The sequence below is a fragment of the Podarcis pityusensis genome (assembly GCF_964106645.2).
Source record: "Podarcis pityusensis genome assembly, chromosome: 5".
NCBI lineage: Eukaryota > Metazoa > Chordata > Lepidosauria > Squamata > Lacertidae > Podarcis > Podarcis pityusensis.
In genome coordinates, this window is record NC_138032.1 from 28,909,818 (window position 1) to 28,935,891 (window position 26,074).

Consider the following 26,074-nt stretch of genomic DNA (forward strand, 5'->3'; position numbering starts at 1 on the left):
CGGAGCGCTTCCGCGTCGCGAACGAGCATGCGCCCGTGAGCGTCACGCGGGACTTGCCGCATAGCGCCCCCCCCCCGCCGTCTCCCTCAGTTGGCTGGATTAACTGGAAACGCCGGAAAGGGAGGGGCGGCTGCCTTAGCGCCGTCTGAAACGCGCCTTAACACGGAAGCGGCGGCCAGACGCGCACTTTGAGGGGAAAATTTTTTTTTTTTTTAAGTGTTCCTGATCAGCTGGTGTGAATCGGACAGTAAATCACCGCCGTTTTATTTGCCCTGCTTCCTTTCCTTAATTCAGGCATGGCTAAACTTGGCCCGCCAGATGTTTTTTGGGACTACAATTCCCATCATCCCTGACCACTGGTCCTGTTAGCTAGGGATGATGGGACTTGTAGCCCCCAAAACATCTGGAGGGGCAAGTTTGGCCAAGCCTGCCTTATTTAAAGCCATTCCTCCCCAAGGCGGCTTGCAACGAGGAAAGGTTTGCGTCGTTTCAAGCATAAATCATGAACAGTAAACAAATCAAAAAGTACTACAGCAAATTTAACAATCCCCCACGTAAATTGTGATAGATACAGAAAAATATATATCGCAGGAAAAACAACAGCTGTTCAGCAGCTTCAGCTTTTGTAGCTGGAGTTAGGGCTCCACACTGGTAGGAGCAGGTCTAGGATTCACAACCCAGGGAGCATCCGCATCATCACCCCTTATTTGCCCTGTAGGAGATGCTGTCCTACCTGGTCCACCATCCTGTTCTCACAGGGGCCAGCTAGGTTCCTCTCTGGAAGGATGCACCTGTATGAGCCAGGTAGAATTTTAAGTCCTTCTAGGGATGTCTTTTCTCCCTATCCTGCCACCTTCCCAGGTGAGGACAGGAGAGAGGACCTTCTTGATGGCTGTTCCCAGATAGCGGAAATCCCTACCGGGGAGACTTAGGCTGGCCTCTTCTTTGCTTTTCTTTGCCCAGCAGGCAAGGACTTCTTTGTTCCAGCAAGCCTTTGGCTACTAACTGGTGGTTGTGGCAGGGTCTTATGAGGGCAAGTGTTGTACATACATGTGTGTTACTTTCAATGTTTTGGTTCTGTGTTTTTAAATTGGGTTACTTGTTATTGTTGTTTTAATTATATTGATTGTATGCTTTTAGCTGCATCTGTTTCAGTTTATGTTGTGAGCTGCCTTGAGTCCTGCACTGGGAGAAATGCAATATATAAAATTGTTGTTGTTGTTTAGTCGTGTCCGACTCTTCATGACCCAATTAGTTTTAAAATAATATAGGACGTTTGAAAGCAGGAGCTGAGAACATGACACAGCCCACCTTTAATATTAGATGAAGAAGAAACTTGCTGAAGCACACCTTGTGGTGACTTGTAGGGGAGGGGGAGAATATACAAGCCAGAGAAGGGAGCAGTGCTGCTGGCCTCTCTCTTGCTTGCCCTCTCTAGTCACTGCAAGAAGGAAGGTTTTGGCCCATGGTGCTGACTTGACAGAGAATGCTGACAGCCGCCTCCACCCTCTTTCTGTGGACAGAGGATTGTGGACCGAGGGAGCAAACACCTCATTCAATCAGAGTTGCTTATCTAAGCCCTGTCTGGACAGCACAACAGTGGGCATTCAGCCCAGCAAACCAAATCCTGCAACGCCACTCAGAAAGATGTGAGGAAGAAGTGGCAGCAAGGACTAGGCAAGACATCTGCTGCTGCTGCTGCTGCTATTGTTGTTGTTGTTAACCTTCTAAACCACCATTTCAAGGTGATGTACACATAAAGATAATTAAGAAAACAAATACAAATACATTTCAAAGACTAAAACTTGTGGTGAAAGACCCATTTATCCAGCTGGGAAATCCTGCCAGAACAAAAGTGCTAACTTCCCTGTGCTAACTTCCCCTAGTCAGATGCTCTTTGGGCAGTAGGGCAGGAAAAGCTAAGCCCAGTAAAAGAGCCATCCAGAGGGAGGAAGCAAAAATAGGGGCACCATCTCTGCAGGCTCATTGCCATCTCTTTGGGTAGTATGGTGCTGGCAGAGTTGAATTCCTACCACTGCACAGCCCAGAAGAACCCAGAAGAGCAACAGATCAGTCAACCAACTATATATTATGAGCAAGCAACCATTAAAGTTCAAAATATTTTTTAAAAATACAAAATCACAACATCAGAAGAACAAAGGAAGCAGCAATCATGGTAGGTTTAAGTGATAGAGGAGTGAGAGACTGAGGTGCTGCATTTTCTATGACCATCCCTTTCTTGCATTTCCCAGGGAGAGGAAGGACAAGCAAGCAGAGAGAAGTGAGAGAGCCGGTAGGAACAGCCACCACCTTCTTTTGAGGTGCTTCTGGACAGCTTCTTAATACTGTAAACAGGTTATTCAGACGTCACAAGGGGTAATTGGCTACAGAGTTTTTGTTTTCAATTCAGCAGATTTTTTTCCTGAAAAGGGTAAAGCCAGATTAAATGACCGGGAGGGATCCAAGCTGGCATCTTGATGCCAAAAATGTTCTATGGCTGCTGCAAAACAAACAAACAAAACACCTGCACACATGAGGAGCACTCACCCCAGGATAAAGGTCTATCCAGAAGTACCCTTGCTCATACTCCTCCTCACACTCCCCAGACTTCAGAGGGGCGTGCGTTCTAGAGGACTTAAAAAAAACCAAAAGTATGCTTAATGTACCGTGTAGTTTCACCTCAAGTTAATGCAAATATGATTATAGTCTGTAGAAGATGCAGCACGCCCTGGAAAAACATAGAGTGTAATTTGAGAGCAGCAGTCAGGGCAGGTGCCTGATGACAAATCTGCGTCAGGAACATAAGAGGATTGTTATTGTGCTTCAGTTACCTCAAGCCAGGGGGGGGGGGGGAACCAAACCCTAGGAGTAGCAGTGGCACAAAAAATATCAGGGACGGTGCAGGAAAAGACTACTGTGCATTTCTGAAAGGGTGAGATTTATCCCACGTGTTAAGATTTCTGGGTGGAAAAGAAGATACAGTCCTGTTATTTGTCAGGCAAGAGTTGAGTCTCTTCTCCCTGCCCTCTGTTGCCCCCTATGCCTAGAATTGCCCAGAAGACTGATGTTTTTAAGACTGGCTCTTCTCCTGTGTCTTTAACAGCAGCCTGCTAGATAAGAAGTTTAACATATGAAGCTTTTCTGAACATAAAAAACAGGGACCCTTCTGGATCAGGCCCTTGGTGCCCATGTAGCTTGTTCACAACAGTAGCCAACCAGATACCTCTGTGAAGAGCAAAAGCACCCATTTCCATTCCAGGAAAAGCTTCAGATTGCTGTTAAAGGGCCAGGCACTGGGAGTGGCCACCCAGCTGGCAACACTTTCCTACCACAATAGGCATTTAGCAGTGGAGTGACTGGTCTAAGGCTTTGAAAATTCCTTCCTAAAAAGTAAGGGTATTGTTAGAGGGTGGGTCTTTTGTGCTGGACCTCAGATTTCCTTACCCCCCCTTTTTTTAAAAAGGCAGGTCAACTTTGACAGGTGGGTGAGACCACCTACCTGTCAATCATTACCTTTTTGCAGGGTTTGACTTCATGCTTGAGTTCCCCAGGGGGAATTCACACAGCCAAGCCAGGTATGCATCTGTCTTCCTGAAACTTGGCAACATGTATGACATTAGATATGGGGCACGTGGATGTGTTTTGGGCGAGATGGGCCAAATGGGGAAATCTGACAGGCCACATTTGGCCCATAGGGTGGAGGTTCCCCATCCCTAGTTTACAGAGTGGCTGGGCATGCTGCAGACTGGTGAGACCTCAGCTACCCACTGCCTTAATTTGCTCAAATCACTAAATTCATACCTACCGGTGCTCCCCCAGAGGGTCAGGGGTACGTAGTACCGGCATCTCTTTTTTTGTTGTTGTTAAAAAGTGTGACACTTACTGTAAGAACTTCATGATGAGAAAAAAGCACTGGTACCTACACATATAAATTAGCATATGCAAAGCTTATGAGAATTTGAGTCTTTTAGTGTGCACTCCTATGGCCCCTGGGAGGGCATTCCAGGGGACACAGAATAGATCAAATCTATGACACTGAAGGGGACACGGGTGGCGCTGTGGGTTAAACCACAGAGCCTAGGACTTGCCGATCAGAAGGCCAGCGGTTTGAATCCCCGCAACGGGGTGAGCTCCTGTTGCTCGGTCCCTGCTCCTGCCAACCTAGCAGTTCAAAAGCACATCAAAGTGCAAGTAGATAAATAGGTAACGCTCCGGCTTGAAGGTAAACGGCATTTCCGTGCGCTGCTCTGGTTCTCCAGAAGCGGCTTAGTCATGCTGGCCACATGACCTGGAAGCTGTACGCTGGCTTCCTCGGCCAATAAAGCGAGATGAGCGCCGCAACCCCAGAGTCGGTCACAGCTGGACCTAATGGTCGGGGGTCCCTTTACCTTTACCTATGACACTGAAGAGCTGCAAAACTGGAAAAGGAAATCCGGTGTCAGATTCCCCCTCCTCAATGCTGTGGAAACCTCCAGTGCCCAAGCCAACAATTGCTGGGTCCCTGCTTTTGCAGGGCTGGGGACTTCAGTAGGACCAAAAGAGGGTATATCAAGGGAAAACCAAGAACATACACCCTCAAATCAATGGGTGATTTAGACCAGCTCTGTAGCTGGTTTTAATCTCATCCAGGCATTTCCACCCCATTTGCCCCAGAAGAATGTTTCTCCAGTTTAATGTCTGTCCTGCCTGGGAGAGGAGAGGATGCCAGGGCTTTAGATAAGGCCGTTGAATCACCTTCAGTTTTTACCTGCTCTGCCTTAGTTTGGTTTAAAATCCTAGCATCACCTTTGTTAAAATGTATTTAAAAGGAGGCCTAAACTATTGGTTTCCATGATTTAGGAAATGTGATTGTGCTGCTAGGTGACCTACTAGATCCCTACCAACTTTGGTGCTTAGAATCTAAATAGGGATTCTTAATACTTGCAATTATAACAAGAAGCATGACAGTATGTCATTGTACCAAAAGGCACAGGAGCACAAGAAAAGCAAAAATAGAAAAATGATGTCTTCAGAGGAAAGGGAAATTTACTAATTTTGAACATGTGCAGCTGTGTTTGTGACTTCCTACCTACATATGATATAATAAAAAAACAATTGCAGACAGCAATAGCACATTCATATAAGTGATAGACCTCATGCCAGGCACTGTAATTGCTATTTGCAAAAATCTTTTCATCGGCAACTGTACAAGACGTGATTGGATACTGCAAATTCTACTAGTTTATTGTATTTGGTTTTTTAAAAGTGTATTACATTTCTATGGTAAATTGCCTTTCTGTATGTTATAATATATTATTCTATGTTGGGTATTTCTCCCTCCTCTCTGAATTTCTCCCTTCTGTTATTATGAAAGTATGATATACAGTTTACCTAACAATTGTGTTTTACATTTTTCTCCATTAAAATAGAGCCAGTGGGCTACTGCCAGACCACCTGGCATGAGATTGTTCTTGCTTTCCTGCTTTTAATTAAAATCTTGGCTATGGTAGCTTATAGGAAATGTAGCTAAATTCAGGCTGGTAGTTTTGCAATGTTTTCTTGCCTCTTTTACAAAGAAGCCACGGGATATCTGAGCGCCTCTGGTCATCTATGCAATAAACCTCCTCCTAAGACTGTATGCCTGTTGTTGGGCTTCCATTTGAGTTTTTAATGTTTTGTTTCCTACCGCATTGTTCCTAGCAGTCTCTGTTCAGTGTGCTTTGCCCCGCATGCTGCTCACACAGTACATTCATGCTCCCATCTCTTGATTATTGGACTGTTTATTGCACTTTGGAGTAGGCTTAGGATTTTTCTAAATCATGGCAATTTTTTAAATTTTATTTTTGCACAGCTGTGTCTTAGACAGTGTTATGTTTGCTGGGTTTGTAACACCTTTAAGCGAGATTAATTGGGAAAGCTTGGGAAACAATACAGCTGCGAAGAATTGCAAAACAGGTAGGAGTGTGACCAAGTCGGCTAATGGTGAAATGGGTCTCTTTTTGTGAAGAGGGATAAATTGGTGGATGTGCACATAATTAGATTTCATACAAGACACACATTTTTTTTAAAAAAAAAAACTATAAGAAGGAGAGACATGAAAATTAATAGGATGAAATGTTTGTCCAGACAATTAGTACTAGAAGATCGTTATCATAAAATTAGTACCAATTCTGTTAGCAACCGCTTTCTGCACTATCTAAAGAAAGCAGAGATCTGTGCATATCTCACATGCTACTTACATAGATATATTGGCTGGTATAGAAATATCATATTTCAAAAAGCTTTTTAGTACTATATACAATATAGTTCTGTTGTATTGTTATGAGTTAGGAGGTGGGGTAGGCTGTATGCCTGACTCCTTTCTAATTTCTGGATCCAGCAAGGGTTTAATTGTTGGAATAGCAAGGCTATTGGTAATGACCCCTAAGTATGGGTCATTAGGGTAACAAAGGAAGTGGCTCTGTGCCAGAAAACAAATGGATGCCCCTCCCCCTCAACTCACTAGTGGTTAGAAGGACAAAAGTCAGAATGGAAGTGTGTGAGAGCTGGAAGCTAGAAGTAGATGGCAGGCAGGCGCATGTGAGGGAGAGACATGTTTGATTTCTCCTTCAGTCCAAGGCTTGTGGCTATGGGAGAAGCCAGACCTTCTAGGGGTGTTAATGCTGTGGGCCCCTTCATCCTAAGGTCATGTTGTATAAATAAACCATATATCATAAAGACGCCACTGTCTCTGCTGTCCCTCATTCCAAGGAAGCTGAATTCTGGGTAAGCGCCTGGAATCTTGCACTGCTCAGAGATTTGGGTGGTGTGCCATAGTATTAATACCAGGATGCTCTTCTGTAGAAAAGGTAATTAAAATCAGAGAATAGCTTGTAAAATGTATTTCTTGTATGTTCCAGGATAACTCCTCTATGTGGATGTGGTAGCAAGTAGCTCAGAGGGCTTCTTGCCATTATAAAAATTATAAAAATCTATGGTGCAGCTCCATAGATCTCTGCTGAAGGAACACTGTGAACTGCAAAATTCTATTTTAATGACGGTTATCATAGTTTCTTGTAACAAAAAGTTCAAAATAGGTATCAAGTAAGAACTGGGGTGGGACGCAGGTGGCGCTGTGGGTTAAACCACAGAGCCTAGGACTTGCCGATCAGAAGGTCAGCGGTTCAAATTCCTGCGACGGGGTGAGCTCCCGTTGCTCGGTCCCGGCTCCTGCCAACCTAGCAGTTCGAAAGCACAAAGTGCAAGTAGATAAATAGGTACCGCTCCAGCGGGAAGGTAAACGGCGTTTCCGTGTGCTGCTCTGGTTCGCCAGAAGCGGCTTAGTCATGCTGGCCACATGACCCGGAAGCTGTCTGCGGACAAACACCGGCTCCCTCGGCCAATAAAGCGAGATGAGCGCTGCAACCCCAGAGTCGGTCACGACTGGACCTAATGGTCAGGGGTCCCTTTACCTTTACCTTTTTAAGAACTGGGGTGCAGTAGATTGCTTCCTCTAATAGTGAACACAGCTGGTGAGTATCAATAGGACTGTAGTCAAAGTGGGGTCACTGAGAAACAAGAAAAAACCAGGATGCTTGGAGGAAACCCAAGTTTTGTAAAAAGCCCTCCCCTCCAACAAACAGGAAAAAAACAACAGGGCAAAAATTCCCCCTCACCTCCCCCAAAAACCAGCCTAGTGCGACTGAGTATGTACAATGACCACAGAATGCTGGGAGGAAAGATGGACAATCACAGGAGACTACCTTGAAGGAAGATGACTGGGTGAAGCCCGGAACAGGAGCAGTCTACGCTGTAACATTTTATTGCAGAACACACTAGTCACTGTCTGGTCTAAAACCATGGCATGGTAATAACTGAGGTTTTGCACAGTTGTTGCTTTATATCTATGATAAATAATGATAATAAGCGTAACAGACAATTTTTAGAAATAAATATATGAATAGCAGTACTGTCTGCTAAATTTTAGTTGAAAGGAATGATGGCACGTCCTTAAAATCATGGTACAATGTGAATCATACAGCACACAGCCAGAATTGGATGTAACGAAGTCTATTTTGTGTGGCGCACAATTTGGCTGTTTGTAGAAAAAGTTAGCCCTTGACCAAAGTATGTAATGGAATTTGTATGAAAAATGTATTTTACCTTTCCAAAAACATCATGCAGCTTGGGATACAAGAGACACCATTCCTAGAAATGGGGTGGAGATAGAATGAAAAGACAAGAATTTGCCAAAGCAAGCAACTGGCATATTCTTCTTTTTTGAAAAAAGAAAAGAAAAAAAGAGTACTTGCCAGAATAGCAGAATAGCTTCGATATATATCCTTTAAGGTAGGCATATTATATTTTAAATCTCTCATTCTGCTAATGTTTAATTCATTCCTACTTTTCCTAGCCATTTATTCAATTAACTGAAATCAAAACCATTCCAGAAATAAACCTATGAGGAAAGTGCACATGGCCAGACAGGGAGCATTTCCCTTTATGATTATAACTTTTGCAACTCTTTCATGTAATTACATCATTTGTCTTCTTGCCATTCAACAGCAAACAGGAAGTTTTCTCCACCACAATCCAATTACCCCTGACTATACATTTCTAACTGAGGTCCAACATGCCCAAATCATAACCTTCCTCTTTGATGTTCATGTTGCACTCAAAGGAAAATGAAAACTTGTGGTTATGGCACTGACTCAGAAATCCGGGTTCTTGCTTTGGATCCATCAAAAAGTTTCAGCATACTTTTGGCCAAATGATTCCCACCCACCCCAAATCCCACCTTTTTATTGTGCATATGGTAACCAGGTTTGATGTGTAAAATATTGATAAGTGCAGAGGAGAGGTAAGAAAGGATAGAAAAGGAATATACCAGTGTGGAAAGGGAGGGAGGTAGAATAAAGCCATACCATTAGCAAATAAAAGCTCATACCACGAGGTTTCCAAAATAAAAAAGTGTTTTTTTTGTTTTTTACACTGAAATAACTGTACAGAGTTTGTGAAATTTGCCAAAATATTTTTTTTTAAGTAAAAACAAAAAGCCACAAGCAAGGACTTAGGAGGACAGAGGTTGAGCAGATAATTTGGGGTGGGGTGAAAAGCGTGAATAACTTTTACTGTCAAGGAGCATGATGAACAGGATGCATTACACAGAAGGACAAAGAAAGGGTGATTTAATCACAGGTTCTGGAAACTTGGATGGTTGGGAAATGAGAAGAGGCGCAAGGCAAAAGAACACTTGTTTGATCATGTTTAAAAAATTGCCTTTAGTAATGTGCCACCATGGCTCTTTTATTTAAAGTTTTATGTACTAGGGCCTACCTGCCTGGATCTTTTTTTTCTCTGTTTCTTCAAAAATGTTAACATATCCAGATTCTTTCTAAGTTTATGACTTGGCGGTGGTTGCTGTTAGGAGACAGAGTTGCCATCTTACTCTCCAAGGAGAGAATAGTTAATGGCTTCCCATTAGGAAAAGCCGCCAATTCATCAAAGAAAACAGAACCTTTTTATTAATCCCCCCCCCCCACAAAAAAACTATATTTGCCCAGTTTGGAGGCAAGCCAAAGAGAGAAGTTCTTTGGGCCAAGACTAGGAGACATCATCTTCTCAAAGGTTGCTTTGTTTCCTGGCAAGTCGGTCTTCAACAAACACAAACACAAAATACCCCTATGTTTTCCAGACAACCCCCCCCCCGAGGTCTCTGAAGTGATGCTGAAAGCATTTTAACAGTCACTCTTCCAAAGTTTAATTGTTTTGTCATTTTCTAGAGCTGCTGAGGCAATGATGTTCTCCGCTGGATGGCAAGCTGTAGAGATCACAACATCTGTATGCCCTTGCAGCTTCTGTACAGTCTCTTTCGTTTGGAGGTTCCAAATGTAAACCAGGTTGTCCTCTGAACCAGACACGATCCACTTCCCACCAGTAACCGAGAAGTTGGCAAAGATGCAGTACTTCTCGTTCTTGTGGCCTGTGTAGGTCTTTAGGCACTTTCCTTTGCTGTAGTCCCAAAGCTTAAGAGTGTTGTCCAACGTTGCCGCTAGAATGTATTTGCCATTGGGAGAGAACTTCACAAAAGACACAGGGGGATTGTCATCATCAATCAGTGTTTTCAAGCACTGTCCTGATGCTGTATCCCAGATTCGGCAGAGGCCATCATAGCTGCTGGACACTATCAGGGAGCCATCACGGTTAAAATGCACCGCTGAAACTGGGTCAGAATGGGCTGGCAGAGTTTTTAGGCACTTCCCAGTTTTGACGTCCCATATCCTCACACTCTCATCAAACGATCCTGAGACGACGAGGTTGGATTGCGGGTTGAAATTGCAGCAGAAGACGTAGTTGCTGTGCCCCTTCAGGGTTTTCAAGCATTTCCCCGAGCTCACATCCCAAATTTTGAGCGTTTTGTCATCTGAGGCAGATACAAGGAGGTTTGAATCAGATGACCAAGCGACATCAGAGATTCCCAGCTTGTGGCCAGATATGGTTCTCTCAAATTTGCCGTCATAGGCGCCCCAGATTTTTATAAGCTTATCGGCCGAAGAACTGGCCAGCCACTCCCCATGGGGACTGAATTTCACTGAGGAGACAGCTTTGGTGTGTCCTGCCAGCGTGAACTTCAGGGCATAGTTTGGTTTTACAGGGGCAGGCTTGCTCTGATTGGTTGAAGAGGAGGGTGTCGATTGTGTTTTGGTTGATTCTGAATCTGGCTTCTTCTCTTCCGTTGCCATGGCTGTGGAAACTAGCACGCCAGGATCTGGGCACTTCACGGGATGGAAGTGCAAGCCAATTCAAAGGTGGGTGTCTCCTACAAGAGGGCTGGGGCAACTTCAGAGCTTCAAATTCTCCACTCAGCTGCCACCTTGGGGACCAGTCACTGCAGACAGAATAGGGAGGTGGGCGGAAAGAACCACGTACTCCACGTTGAGCTTCCTTAAGGCGCGGCTAGAGGCTCCGCTTTCTCCGCCGCCGCCATTGCCTCCACCTCAGCGCTCGGCGGGAGAAGCAGCAGCAGCAGCTCTCGCTTGAGGAGGAGGGGGGGGGTACCCAGGGCCTCGCGCAGGCGCACTGAACAAACCTGGCTGGGAAAAAGCGACGCACCACTCACGGCACCCGCGCTCGCTTGCAGCTTGAGGAAAAGCGACGGTAGCGGCGGCGGCGGCCCAAGCGCATGCGCTGTGCGCACCTACCATGGGCTGCCCGCCAAATGATTTAATCTCTGTGTCTCAATTTCCTTTTGTTTGAGATGTGAATAATACTTCCGAAGCATTTGGTGTTGGGAGGACAATCAGTTAATACTCTGTTCAGTTGACTATGGCAGTGGAGTGCAGAATTGCAGAGAACTCTCCATTTCTCTCTCTCTTAACTGAACACAAGCAACTCCCCCTTGCTGTTTCAGTGCTTTTCAAACTGTGAGGTCCCCTAAGGGAAACATAACACGTTGCCAGGGAGAGACATACATTCCTTCCTATCCCTTCTCAGTGTGTATTTTTCATTGCACCAGGAGGCAAAGCGCTAACGCATCTCACTCCTTCTCAATTAGTGCCCCACCTCATCTCCTCCAGGCACACTATACTTCCAGCCCAAGCATCTTTCAGAAACATTGTAAAGCCTTTATATTTTAAGTGAACAATTGCAGTGTTTTGAACCAGTCGTGTGCTGTTTAGGAGCACTTGGGACCCAGCCATTGAGTTGCTGGCTTCAAAGTCGCTTCTCTTCAAAGTAGACGACTCTTTCGAGTAGTCAGTGGGGCTATTTTTGAGCAAGTTCATTCAAAATCAGTGCCTTATTTTTCTGTACTGTTTGTTCTGCCAGCGTTATTGGCCCCTTTTCTATGAAGGTGGTTGGATTAGATGGCCTTTAGGTGGCCAGCATTTCACAATCCATAAAACATAGATGGCCAGCATTTCACAATCCATAAAAACATAATTAACTAGTTTGATTGTTTGCATAGCCTTAACCCATGGGTAGGCAAACTAAGGCCCAGGGGCTGGATCCGGCCCAATCACCTTCTAAATGTGGGGCCTGCCTGGTGTTTTTACATGAATAGAATGTGTGCTTTTATTTAAAATGCATCTCTGGGTTATTTGTGGGGCATTGGAATTCGTTCATTTCCCCCCCAAAAAATATAGTCTGGCCCCCCACAAGGTCTGAGGAACAGTGGACCGGCCCCCTGCTGAAAAAGTTTGCTGACCCCTGCCTTAACCTGAGGGTTTAGTGTAGGTTACATATAAATCATCCACCAGGTGTGTGGCAAAAAAAGAGAAGAGCCCATTACCCTCAAAGAATGTCACACCCAGTCAAGAACTCTCCTGTGAGGAAAGGTTACAGTATTGGGGTTGTTGTTGTTGTTTTTAGTTTAGAGAAAATGTGAGTAAGAGGAGACATAAGAGAGGTGCATACAATTATGGATGGCAATTATGCATAAAGCAGATAGTCCTAACTCCAGAATTTGTGGGCACGCAATGAAGCTGAATGTTTGAAGATTCAGGACAGAAAAAAGGCAGCGCTTTCCCCCACTGTAAAGGTAAAGGTACCCCTGCCCGTACGGGCCAGTCGTGTCCGACTCTAGGGTTGCGTGCTCATCTCGCTCTAGAGGCCGTGAGCCGGCGCCGTCCGAAGACACTTCCGGGTCACGTGGCCAGCATGACGAAGCTGCAGCTGGCGAGCCAGCACCAGCGCAGCACATGGAAACGCCGTTTACCTTCCCACTATAAAGCGGTCCCTATTTATCTACTTGCACTTAAGAGTGCTTTCGAACTGCTAGGTGGGCAGGAGCTGGGACCGAACGACGGGAGCTCACCCCGCCGCGAGGATTCGAACCGCCGACCATACGATCGGCAAGTCCTAGGCACTGAGGTTTTACCCACAGCGCCACCCGACTGTAGTTACCGATAAATTGCGGAATACACTCCCATAAGAGGGAGTGATGGCCATCAACTCCCCCCCCCAAAAAAACCCCCAGTCCTTTCTGTTGGGGATAATTTAGACTGAAATTCCCAGGTGTCAAAAGAGGTTATTTACGTATGTCACTACTGCGGCCTGTGTTTTGTTAGCCCAAGAATTGAAAACGAGCAAGGTCCCAACCAAAGAAGAGTGGCAACTTAAGTTGACAGAATATGCACAGCTTGCAGACTTAACATATAGAATAAGAGAACAAGAAAAACATACATTTAGAGAATATTGGAAAACGTTTATTGAATATATGGCAAATAACTGTGTTCAGCTGAAAATGCTGGCAGCATTAAGATAAATTCAGCAGTGTAAATAAGTTATGATGGATGTAATAATGGAATGGTATAGTTTCTGCAAAATATGCAGGGATTTATGATATGTAAAATGAACTATGGAAGGAGAAGAAGGGAAGTCAATGATATCTTAAGGATGTAAAAATGAGTACAGTGGTACCTCGGGTTAAGTACTTAATTCGTTCCGGAGGTCTGTACTTAACCTGAAACTCTTCTTAACCTGAAGCACCACTTTAGCTAATGGGGCCTCCCGCTACTGCTGCGCCGCCAAAGCACGATTTCTGTTCTCATCCTGAAGCAAAGTTCTTAACCTGAAGCACTATTTCTGGGTTAGCGGAGTCTGTAACCTGAAGCGTATGTAACCTGAAGCATATGTAACCCGAGGTACCACTGTACTGTAAATTGTAAAACAGAAAATTAATAAAAACTATATATATAAATAGAGGATCTGACAAATTTAAAGGGGATAAGGCTATCAATAGCTACAAACCCTGATGGCTATCTACCGTACTTCCTCTAAGATCAGTTGCAGCATGCCTTGGAATACCGTTTGCTGAAGACCAACAGCAAGAGAGGGCTATTGCCATCCTATTCTGCTTAAGGAGTTTCCAAACAGTATCTGGTTGGCCACTGTGGCAAACAGGGGCTGAACTAAATAGATCTTTGTCCTGAGCTAGCAAGTCTCTTCATATATTCCCATGTTTATAAAAAATATTAAAGGGGCTGCAGGAAGTTAAACAGAATTGATACAGTATGTTAAACAAATAATGCAGCCCCTTCCTAATCTCAGCACAGTACATTAAAGATTATGTTAGGTATAATTACTCCCGCTAACAAGAGCCAAATAGCTAGGGAAGATGAACTAAAAGGCAGGGTCTGGATACAGAGCCAAAAAGTACTGTACGTTGGCTGAAAGTAAATTGTAAGAGACAATAAAGTTCATTGTGAAAATGCTGACACCAAAACCCTGTGAGCTGCCAGCGATTTTCTTTTCTGTGCAGACAAGCACCTGACAGTAAATGAATGCATTTATAACGCAATTATAAATTGCATGGGAAAAGAAGCTCCCATTTGCTCCAGTTGGAGCTTCCCCGTCCTTTGTGCAAATGGCAAGTGTGTGTTGGGGCAGGGGGATACTGATCTGGAACAGGACTGCAATACGGGGCAAATGAATAAAGACCCCCTCATGCCCCTTCCACACACCACACCAAGGTCCTAATCCAGATTGGTCTTCTCACACTGGCTATTTGTCCAAGAAAAATCACACACTCGAGGGCAGACCACACAATTAATGTTGTGGCCCTAAGAGCAGTCGATTTAAGGAAGTTTGTGAAAAGAAAGCTGTATGCCCCCACCCCTCTAACAGGCCCCCCACCCCATTCCATGTTTCACAGAAGGAGCACCACCAACCCCTCTGGGCAGGCTTTGGGTAAGTATAGGTGGCCGCAAGGAATATGTGAGACAGAAAACTTTCATTTTATGAACTTTCTTACGTTAGCTTATCTTTGAAACCAAGACATAATACTCAACATTTTGTGTTAATTACATGTTGTGATTCTGGTTCTTGCTTTAACAATGATCTTGGCAGTGGCCATTGACCTATGTGCCTTTGGTTTTTGCAAGCCGCTTTTTGTAGCGTTCCTGGTCATGTGAACTCCACCTGTGCATGTGTTTGTGCTCACAGTCTATTCAGGTGACCAGCTCCAAATGTCAACACAGGTAAGTGGCCTTGTGCTAAAGTCAGACCATTGCTCCATCTAGACAAGTATTATATCTGCCAACAGGACTCTTTCCCAGTCCTCCCTGGAGATGCCAGGGATTTAATCTGGGACATCCTGCATGCAAAGCATGTCCTCTACCATTGAGCTATGACCCTTTCCCCAAGGTCTGTGGATAGCCATTGCATTTGGTTATGTTGTCCAAACAGGGGTGTAAGTGTTCTGTTTTCCAACAGCAAGGCTGCATAATTTTTGTTGCGATCAACAGTTTCTTAATCAGTTTCATCCATTATATCCTTCAGAGATCCTAACAGTCACAAAAGTCCTTACCCAGCTGGTGTAACCTGAGAATAATATGTTGTGAACAGGGTAATCAATATCTCACAAGCTTGGTGCTGTAACCACTGTACTACACTCTCTACCAGCCAGCTATTTGTGAAGTTTTACGCTTGACCCCCTCCCCTTCACCACACTTGTAAAGAGTAAGCTACATTGGCCGTTTTCTTCTTTTCTACGTGGAAAAAATACATGTCCTCACTAGGCTTTGTCCTGATTTTTTCCTGACAGATTTGGTCTGCTTTGCACAAGGGTTTATATATAGAAGGCTCTCACACTATGAACAACAAAATTAGGGCACTGTCATTTATGACATCAGGAAATTAATATGCCAAGGGGGGAAATGATAGTATAAAAGGGATACTTTAGCCAGTACAAAAACTATTCAACCCTGCCAGCAGTGGTTCCTCTCTTTATATTTGCATATTTGCCCTGAGGGCTAATAAATATATGCAAGCTATTTTGTTATGATGGCTCTTTATTTGGACTGTTGGGAACAGATGACAAAATTTATAATGAACAAATTTTTGAGGAATGGAAAGGGGGCTGTTGTATTTGGGCAGCCACAGCGAGACTGCATATATATAGGAAGAGTGTGTGCGTGTGTGTATAGAGAGAGATCGAGAGAGATCAGATAAAGTGGTTTCTAAGCACTGTCACAAGCTCTGTGAAGGTGAAGGCAGCTGCATTAAAATTGTCACCAGGTAGAAAAGTCAGCAATATGGTATGGCGTAACATCCATAACTGGATTCAGCTAGAAAGTTTGTAGTGGATAGGGTCAATGGAAGGGCAGCTGCTGACATCACATCATGGTCTAGAGGTTCTGACCCTCAATCATAAGCTTTGTAGAATGCAATTCAGCATAACGTTATTGAATTCACCTTTAGATTAAGAAGGGCCTCATTGACATATAATGTTTCACATGCAAGGTATTAGCTGGGCATCTGCTTAATTTTGCACACTTTGCAGCTAGACCAGACTGTATGTTTGCAATTCAGAGACATTTTTAAGGCCCTTGACAGTTTGAATTTTTCATGAAGTAACATCAAGTGACATTCTCCATGCAGCTAATTCTTATTCAGGTAGTGTTCTGTTCACATGTATGCCTGCTGGCTCAAGACTCAAGGGTATGAGTTTAAACTGTCCTTTTATCATCTATCACTGTGGTGGCTATCCTTTAGCCCTCTAGAAGTTGCTAGACTACAACTCCTTCTATCTATTCAATAGCGGGGACTGCCAAGTACTGCCTGGGAATTTTTAGAAACCAATAATATATTGTGATTTTTTTATTATTAGATGGATAGTGTGATTTGTGAATTCGGTCACATCACACCAAAAATTGGGTGAAGTCATGCCAAAGTCATGTTTTGACCGACCACCTTGATTCAAAATGGCACCTGGTGTTCAAACATCCATGAAGGCTGCCTCTCCCATCTTGGGAACCCTCTTGCCAAGTTTGGTGACAATATCTCAAGAGGCAGTCAAACCAATGCAAAAAAAATGATGTTTTGGTCCATTATTTTGATTCAAAATGGTGTCCAGCATTCAATTGTAACAAAGTCTGCTGCCTCCACTTGGAAGCCCTTGTACAGGGTTTGACAACAATATCTCAAGTGGCAACCAAACTTGTGACAAAATACAGGTAAAGTTATGCTGAAGTGATATTTTGGTCGGCCGTTTTGGATTCAAAATGGCAGCTGGCAGCTCGGCATCAGTGAAAACTGCCACCCCCACATCAGGAACCTTCATTTTTGGCAATAATATCTTTAGAGATGTCTGAATGCACAGAGAACAAGCAAATTGGCAAACCATTTTCCAAAATATATAGGTTTATATCTCACTTTTCCTCTGAAGAATTCAAGATGGCATACATAGTTTTTCCCTTCCTATTTCCCCCCTCACAACAATCCTGTGAAGTAGGTAGGACTAAGAGACAGTGATGGGCCCAAGATATGGAGGGCACAAGGTTGTCAAAGGCTGCCTTGCCGCAACTTGGCACGAAGGAAGGATCATATTCCTAAGAGAAAGCCTTGTTTATTTTAAAATGCATATGCCAATTTTCTAAATGTGTTGCCTATAGAGATACAATATAATAACAAGTTAAATAAGTAGATAAATAACAATGCAAAACTCACATACAGCTAGGAGCCATAAAACTCTGTAGCTGTAAGATCTGGCTGTTGACATTTGATTTTATTAAGTCAAATCAGTTCCTTAGGAGATACTTTAAAAAGTGATTGACCCAATTAAACATGTTCTAGTTAAAGAACAAATAGGGTGATGATATTTTAAATGCACTGTCGTGGGGCTGGCTCGTCATGTGAAACTTTTCCACAGGAATTGTGTCTCTGACTTGCTTCTGGCTACTAAAGAAGCCAGACATCAGACTCCATTCCCCTTGTGTCTCTTCTTTTTAGCATGCATTAGTAATCACAGTGATTTACAACCCAGGTTCAATCCAACAGTTAATTTAATTCTACTTTTCACCCAACTCTGAATTTGCTTGAGAATTAGGGCAGAATCGCCTGTTACTTAAAGTGCCAATGTCCATAGATTGTGTTTGTGTTGTGCTCCCAAATGCATATACAAGTAAATATACAAATTCACTTATTGAAGATATTTGGGGCAACATGCCTTTGGATGTTATACCAACAAAAGAGGAATCCATGGGGCTGCTTTTCAGCGATATAGTATGTATAGAAGAAATAAGTGGAATAACAATCTGAGATCAATCATGATAAAATTGTAAATAATTTTTAATATAATAAAACTGCAGTTAACTCCATTACACTAAGTCAGGCATAGGCAAACTTGGCCCTCCAGATGTTTTGGGACTACAACTTCCATCATCCCTAACCACTGGTCCTGTTAACTAAGGATGATGGGAGTTGTAGTTCCAAAACATCTGGAGGGCCGAGTTTGCCTATGCCTGCACTAAGTGGTGAGCGTACCATGCATATTTGCTGTGCATGAATATGCAGTGCATAAGTCGAACTTTCTTTAGTGATTCTTTCCTTAGTGGAGTTAGTTCGACAGTCCTTAATGGGAAACCCATTGGCTTATCCTGTGTGAATATCCCTGACCTTTCATGTTACGGAGAGACCACTGCAGTGAACATAAACATGGGACAAGCCCAATGAAGGACACTGCCAGCTGCTTCTTTCTAATTCCAGTATACTAACATGTCTGGTTAGGGTAGGCATCTTTAGGAACATAGGAAGCTGCCTTAAACTAAGTCAGACTACAGTATATGTCCATCTACCTTAGTATTATCTGTTCTAAGTGGCAGAAGCACTCCAAGGTGTCAGATAGAGGTCTTTTACATAATTTGCCACCTGATCCTTGAGATGCTATGCATAGGTACAAAAGAGCCATGCAGAATCAGACTAAAACCCTATATAGTCCAGCATTCTGTTCTCAAAGTGGCCTATCAGAAGTCTCTGGGAATCTCATACACTGAGAGTTTAGCACATTGGTGCTGCTCAACCAACCAACCAACAAACCAACCAGTGTCATCTTTACTAGTAATCTAGAATTAAGTGCTAAAGAGCCCACAGTATGCAACCAGAAAGGAAAAAGGATTTGCTGATAGGGCACTCTGAACTCCAAACCAATGTATTGTAGGATTTCACAGCGCTTCAAACATTCCTCAGAGCCTGGAACAGAGATTGTGTCACTAACTGCATTTTTGAGAATTTCATTACTTGACTTGTATATTGACATACAGCTGATGCACCTGCAGTGGTGCAGTTAGTTAATCTTAGGCTCTGGACTTCATGGTCTTAGGGATATGGGAGGGAAGGAATCCCCTGTTTTTAAGTGTTACTTTGTTAATTTAAGAAAGTGGAAAATCAGACCTGCTGCATTTTGGCCCCTCCCTTGTTCTGCCAAATGGGGCCTGGACTTTGGCCCTGAAAGTCCTGCGGGTGAGCCATGGCCTGTGGCTGATAGTATGGCTCAGTTGCTCATTGGTGCACTGCCAATGTGAAACTACCAGTAATTGCAAAAAAAGCACCAGTGCAGTAACTGACTCCTTATCTTACCCTTGACTAAATGTACTTTATTCTGGATAAAGGGCATGTCTAGCAAAGGGATAGTTTCTGGTGTTTGCATGATTAGTTGGGTTTTTCCTTCCTCTGACAGGATACCATTTTCAGGGACTGGGGGGGGGGGGAGCAGTGGCGGAACATATGCCCGTGCTGCCCAGGGTGGGTGCACTCCCAAGGGGAGTGGGGCGCATACCCGAGGGTGGTGGGGCACGGAGGGTGCCCTCCCAGGTGTGGGATAGTTGCTTGGGTGCACAGAGCGGTGCATGCTCCCTGCAACCAGGGGCAGAGCGAGCCGCCCATGGGGGCAGAACAAGCTGCCAATGGCGGACGCTCAGTGCACTGCCGACCCCCTAGCTGTCAAAACGAAGGGGAAAGGGGGGAAGGCTGCTGGCAAAGCGGCACAGCTCTCCCCCTTCCCCCAATGGCTCGGGGTAGGCTTGGGAGTCACAGGCAGGCGGCACACCAAATTGAGGGGTGGGGGGTAAGATGCGCCGATACCAAGGTAACACAATTACTTTACCTTGCCAGAGTATTAGCCTTGTCTCATAAAACAAGGCCATAGATTTTTTTGCCTTTGTTCTTGACTGTTTTGCTGTACTAGGAGTGTGTCAATGTGACATTTGCTGAGAGAGTAGGGGAACTGTCCGCTTCTGCCCTACTTTCATTGTTTGTCATGCTCAAGGCTCTGGAGACTCTGCCTGGAGACTAGGTTTCATACCCCTTGCTTTCTGCTATGCTACTGTGGTAGAGAAACAAACTTGAGCATGAACAAGTGGTGATTTTTTGTACGACGATGACCAAATGGGATTTATCTGTACCTGGCAGAGGGCAGTGCTATGCCTGCAAATAGACAATATCAGAAATCTTGTCTTCTGTGTCTGCAGCCATTGACTTATTACAGGGATGAGGAACCTGTGGTCCTTCACATGCTGTTAGACTCCCATCAGCTCCAACCATCATGGCCAATGGCCAGAGAAAATGAGAGCTGAGATCAAACAATGTCTGGAGGGCCACAGATTACTGACCCCTGACCTACGAGATCTGATCTCCATACTGCATCTCAGTATCATCCACCATGGTGCAATAAAATGGAAGTAGAAAGTTCACTGTTGTTTGAAAAGGGAATTATGGGATTCCAAGCTATTCATTTCTAAAAATTTTTTTTGCGTAATATATTACAAAACAATATAAATACAGAAATTGAAAATGAAAAATTTAACCCCCCCCCCTCGAGAGCTGAAGTCTGCTACTAAATCTGAAGCCCATTCAAGTCCATATCATATATCCAGATTCCAGAAGTCGTAGCCTGGTCCTACAGCAGTCTTCATATTTTGGCTACCATTTTAAAGGTTTATCTTTATGGTTACGCCATTTTATATAAAGTGATTAGATTCTTTTTTATCAAGTGGTATAGAAATCTTGTTAAATAAAAGAAAATAAATAAAAAAAGGCTTTATGGGTTAAAACCAGTATCTTGAAATGGGCCTGGAAACATACACAGTTGTACCTTGGAAGTTGAACGGAATCCGTTCCGGAAGTCCATTCGACTTTCAAAACATTCAAAAACCAAAGTGCGGTTTCTGATTGGCTGCAGGAGCTTCCTGCAGCCAAGCAGAAGCTGCGGAAGTCCCTTCGGATGTTCGGCTTCCAAAAATAGTTCGAAAACCAGAACAGTCGCTTCAGGATTTGTCACGTTCGGGAGCCAAAACATTCGGGAACTAAGCTGTTTGACTCCCAAGGTACCACTGTAGGTCGCTAGTGTAGCTGTGTTAATAAATAATAAAATGAATATAAGAATAAGCCACATATTCTTACTAAATTATCCTTATTTAGCTGTATCTTTTTGCTTCCAGCTGTGACTCCTTGAACAATCCTAAAGAGTTCTCTCCTTCTACTCCCTTTCTTCAAGCCATCAGATTAGTGCAATATGCCTGGTGTATAAAAACATATCTCCCCAGCATGTTGCAGCCCTTGGGCCATCCCTCCTCTGATGCTTTCATTTCCATCTATTTCTGGACACTACTATATTTTTATTAGGAAAACACCAGGCATGTCTGCTCTCTTGTCGTTGCTCAAGAATTCCTGGTGAACAGTCAGTGTTTACAGTCCCAAATTAATGCTGCTCAGTACATTGGACAGATGATTCTGTATTGCACGTGGCTGGGCATTGTGACTACAAAGGCTATTGCCTGTATCAGCAAGAATAATATATGAGGAAGCGTTTATTTTTCATGAAGTGGCTATGCGAGGAAGCGATAAAGATAATTGCCGCAGGACTTCAGGGGCTATCAGCTTGGTTGTTATCCAACAATAATTTGTAGTGTGCAGTTGAAATAACAGTACATCAACGGGAAATCTGGGTTTCTCAATGGGGATGCATTTTAATTTTTTTTAACTATTTTTACTCTGCTCATCAGTTGAAAAATACTTCCAGACGGCTGGTGACAATCAATAATAAGGCAGTCCCTGTCCTCAGGTTTATAATCCCAAAGGGAAAGTGATTGAGAAGGAGAAGGGGCAGGAGGAAGAGAAGCAAACTCAGGTGCTACTTTTTCATTATAAAGTTCTTTCAAGTACTTTTTCCAGCTAGGGTGGGGTGGGCAAAGCAAGCTCCATGCAGCTGCTTCCTCTCTTGTTGATAGATAGGGCCAGGCTCTTGTCAATAGGTTTTTCCTGGGAGAGAAGGGGAACGGCTGCCCAGTGGTCCTTGGTTCCCTGGTCAAAGCCAGAGGCCAAAGTGCCTCTGCAGTCTCAGGAAAATCCAGAGAAGAAAGGAAAGTAAAACAACAAGGGAAGAAGTATGGCAGGGAGGGAGTAATACATTACCCATAGGTATCATCAGTAGAATTTTTCAAAAAAGATACACTCTGTATATTACTGTGTTGTTATGCTTGCAATGCTGGTTAAGTGGACTGCAATTACCAGTTTGACCTATGGAGACGGAGACAAGGCAGGTTTGTATTCGGCTACTAATCTTGGCCCCTTCATATGGTTTTCCCAGTAGTGATGTAGGGAAGTGAGAGCTGGACCATAAAGAAGGCTGATCGCCAAAGAATTGATGCTTTTGAATTATGGTGCTGGAGGAGACTCTTGAGAGTCCCATGGACTGCAAGAAGATCATACCTATCCATTCTGAAGGAAATCAGCCCTGAGTGCTCACTGGAAGGACAGATCGTGAAGCTGAGACTCCAATACTTTGGCCACCTCATGAGAAGAGAAGACTCCCTGGAAAAGACCCTGATGTTGGGAAAGATTGAGGGCACAAGGAGAAGGGGACGACAGAGGACGAGATGGTTGGGCAGTGTTCTTGAAGCTACCAGCATGAGTCTGACCAAACTGCGGGAGGCAGTGGAAGACAGGAGTGCTTGGCGTGCTCTGGTCCATGGGGTCACAAAGAGTCGGGCACGACTAAACAACAACAACAACTAATCTTGGGCTTGGATGTGTCATTCATTCTGCTTCTGCAATCCACATTCACAGATACTAAATTCAGTGAATACATTTTGAATTTTGAGAGTAATGTGGGTGCCAGTTTTGTTTGGGCTGCCATGAGACTATGGCATAATACAAAATGGCTGTCATAGGGGCATGACAGTACTGCCATTTATGCTTGTCTCTCCCCCCCCCCCCCGATTACTTCATGCTTACCGTGGGAAGTCAGCTATGTCCTCCTGGGCCTGATTGTGAAAACACAGCTGTTAAAAACACAACCCCCCTGTTTTCTCCAATGCCAAACCTAAACCAAAGCCTAGGCTGCCAACCTATATCCACTTGTGTGGGTGAAAGCCCCATTAAACACAAATAGAGTTACTTCTAAGTAGACATATATATCGTCATACCGTAAGTTAACTATATAGTGAATTCTTAGTGATTGACTTGCATTAGGTGCTGTAGAGTAGGAGACATGCTTAAGCCTCTTTGCAAAGTTTTCACATTTTGCATTTGCCCTTTGGAGAGGTGATTGTTTAACATCTACCTGCACTTACAGAGTAGTTGCAGTTGCAGAAATTAATTCTTGATGTCAGATAAACTCACCACAGGAAAAAAATGTATTCTTGTTGCTAGCACAAAAGAAAGAATGCTAAGGACAGCAGTCTTTTGGGACCCGCAGGGTGTCCTGGTGTCCAGACTTATCAGTCACAGCTTTGACATTACTCATTGGCTAATAACACTTACAGACAGGAGCAGCTAGGCTGACTCGTTTCATAGAAATCACTTAGAAGGGTACTTGCACATTATGCCCCATCTCTTTCTTTCTAGAAGGGCTAAAGACTTAAAAGTTAGCTCAGAGTCTGAAGCAGGGGCAGTAATGAAGGTGGACTCAATGGGTCTTACCCCCAAAAGTAAGGGAGTTTCAAAGCTCTTTCTGCGCCAGGAAAACCCTGAGCAAAAAGTGCTTTTAAGCTCTGTGCCATGCATTTAATTTCTGTGATTACAACAGGCTGGCCTTCAACAATGCAAAGTTGAAATTGCACATTGTGAGTTACCTGTACGTATCTCTTTGGACAAAATGCATTTAAGAAATATGACTGGCCTACAGATGGCAGCATTGAGCAATGTATTTTCCTTTATTGGATTGTTGCACAGCAGTGCTTCTTCTTAAATACTGCAACTGAAATAAAAATTAAAAATTAAAAAATTGTCCAGTAGCACCTTAGAGACCAACTAAGTAGAAATAAAAGTTTGCATTCTTCAAAATGCTAATCATGTTGCACGTTTAATTTAATTTAGTATACTGTATAAAGATTTTTGCGACATACAGGTGATAGTACATTAGGAAAATAATTAGGCTAAAGGGAGGGGGAGTTTCACAAAAAATTAAAGGTATAAAAAAACCCTTCCCATTCAGCGTTTTTCTCCCCACTGCAAGAGACAGTAAAGATTTGCAGCAGCATCCCTTCTCTTCTCAAGTCAGTTTGCAAGTACTTTGTCAGTTTTTAGAGGAAGCAACAGATCTGCAGTATTCTCTTTCCCTCCAGATATTTAGCAAACTCATTTCCAAATGTGGGGGAGGCTTTGCGCTATGGATTGCTTCCTTTAAACTAGCAAAAGGGGTGATTTACAGCATGAACCTTTTCCTTTCTTGGCAAATTGACAAAGATAAGAGAGGGTTGCTCATAAAGTACATTGCCACCACAGATCATTTCTTTTAAACTGTCCATTTGGAAGTACCTAATCTATCTAGTCTACCTTCTCTTCCCATATACAGTGGACGCTCGGGTTGCAAACGTGATCCGTGCGGGATGCACGTTCGCAACCCGTAGCGTTCGCAACCCACGTCTGCGCATGCACGGGTTGTGATTTGGTGCTTCTGCGCAAAGCGCGATTTAGTGCTTCTGCGCATGCATGACTGCCAAAACCCGGAAGTAACTCGTTCCGGTACTTCTGGGTTTCAGCGGTCCGCAACCCAAAAAAACGCAACCTGAAGTGTCTGTAACCTGAGGTATGACTGTACCAACTTAGTACAGATACCTATGAAGACTTTGTGGCTTTTAACAAGCCAGCTTTCCCCTCCTACTTTGCTTTACATATTTGTGACACTACTGTAATTGGTTGGCCTAATTAAGGTACCATCCTACTATGGGTTTTTATTTCTTTTTATTCTTTTGTGCCGAAATGATTATGCTTTTCTGATTTGATAGGATCACCCATGTGACCATCCAAAGAAGCATTGCCCTCAATTAGCTACATTTGATGTAAGAAGTGTTGTCGCATTCATGACAAAATCCCTGATTGGCTGGGATCACTCCAGGAAGGAGCTATGGAGGCAGTGGGGATGGTAGACAATGGATGTGAACAGTGCTGGAAAATATAAAAGCAAGAGTTCTGAAGGGAACAATTAACCCTCTCAAAAGCAAAATGCTCATTCTGAAAATGTTCATGGGCAACAATTTAGCAAATCCTTGAAAGTAACAAAGAGAAGCCCAGCGAGTGCAGAAATGACATGTCTCCAACTCTCCAGTCATCAATAAAACTCCAAACTCAAGCATTATCATGATGAATAGAGAGGAGATAGATAATTCCTGTATCTAGTTCTATGAAACAAAGGCTATAAATTCAGAACTGAATAAGCAATACAGATTTGCAGATTGCAGAAGTATTCAAAGGACAATTCTCAAATGACTTGTACTAGTAAGCTAAGAAGCAGGATACGAGGCTGGGATGTCATCCATACAGAATTCAAGAGCTCTGGTCTAGCAAATGTTAGTTAAAAGTGATTGAAAGCGGTATAAGAAACTACCTTGAGTCCCACTGCTTCCAACAGGTTGTACAGGCAAGTCCTGTGCACAGTTAGTTCCATTAAGATAAATGTGCATAGGTTTGTAGTAAGTTGTGGTTAGGGAAGCAATCCCAAGCATGCTTATCAGTAAATTAGTCCCATTGAAATTACTACATAAGAACGTAGGAAACTGCCTTATACCGAGTCAGACCATTGGTCTATTTAACTCAGTACTGTCTATACTGGCTAGCAATGGCTCTCCAGTATGACCCCCAGTCAGACTGGGGTCTCTCCCAGCCCAGCCTCAAGATACCAAGGATTGAACGTGGAGCCTTCTGCATGCAAAGCAGTTGCTCTGCTGCTGAGCTATAACCATTTCTCAATTCACTTTCATGTAAATATGCTTAAGATCAGACTACAAGTAAACCAGTTTAACACCACGATGTGCTTAGGATCAGGAAGTTAACCTTCAAGCCGCAATGCTAAGCAGTGGGCAACCTGAATGTAATGCATAATTAAGATCACACTGGTTCC

The 26,074-nt window shown here is 43.6% G+C and overlaps 1 pseudogene across 1 annotated transcript; it reads right to left on the reverse strand.

Annotated features, from left to right (window-relative positions):
• Positions 1–9,238: 9,238 nt before the first annotated feature.
• Positions 9,239–11,074, reverse strand: LOC308477890 (WD repeat-containing protein 5 pseudogene; annotated as a pseudogene). Its single transcript has one exon. The product of its transcript is annotated as a WD repeat-containing protein 5 pseudogene (transcript).
• Between the last annotated feature and the right edge of the window lie 15,000 nt (positions 11,075–26,074).